Below are 397 nucleotides of genomic sequence, written 5' to 3' on the forward strand. Positions count from 1 at the left end.
GTTGCTACACAAGGCCAGATTTCATTCTGATATTTTAAAACTTGTATGCACTTGGGAATGAAAACTGGTGCAGCCACTCTGGAAAACAGTATGGAGGTTCCTCAAAAGGTTAAAAATAGAACTACCCTATGACCCAGCAACTGCATGAATAGGTATTTACCCAAAGGATACAAAAATACAGATTTAAAAAGGTACATGAATCCAGATGTTTATAGCAGCATTATCAATAGCCAACTTATGGAAAAAGGCCAAATGTCCATCGACTGATGAATGGATAAGAAAAAAAGGGGTGCTTGGGTGGCTTAGTCGGTTAAGCGTCCAAAATCAGCTCAGGTCATGATCTTGCAGTTCGTGGGTTTGAGTCCTGCATCAGGCTCTGTGCTTGGAGCCTGGAGAC

The sequence above is a fragment of the Crocuta crocuta genome, unplaced genomic scaffold (assembly GCF_008692635.1).
Source record: "Crocuta crocuta isolate KB4526 unplaced genomic scaffold, BGI_CrCroc_1.0 scaffold851, whole genome shotgun sequence".
Lineage (NCBI taxonomy): Eukaryota > Metazoa > Chordata > Mammalia > Carnivora > Hyaenidae > Crocuta > Crocuta crocuta.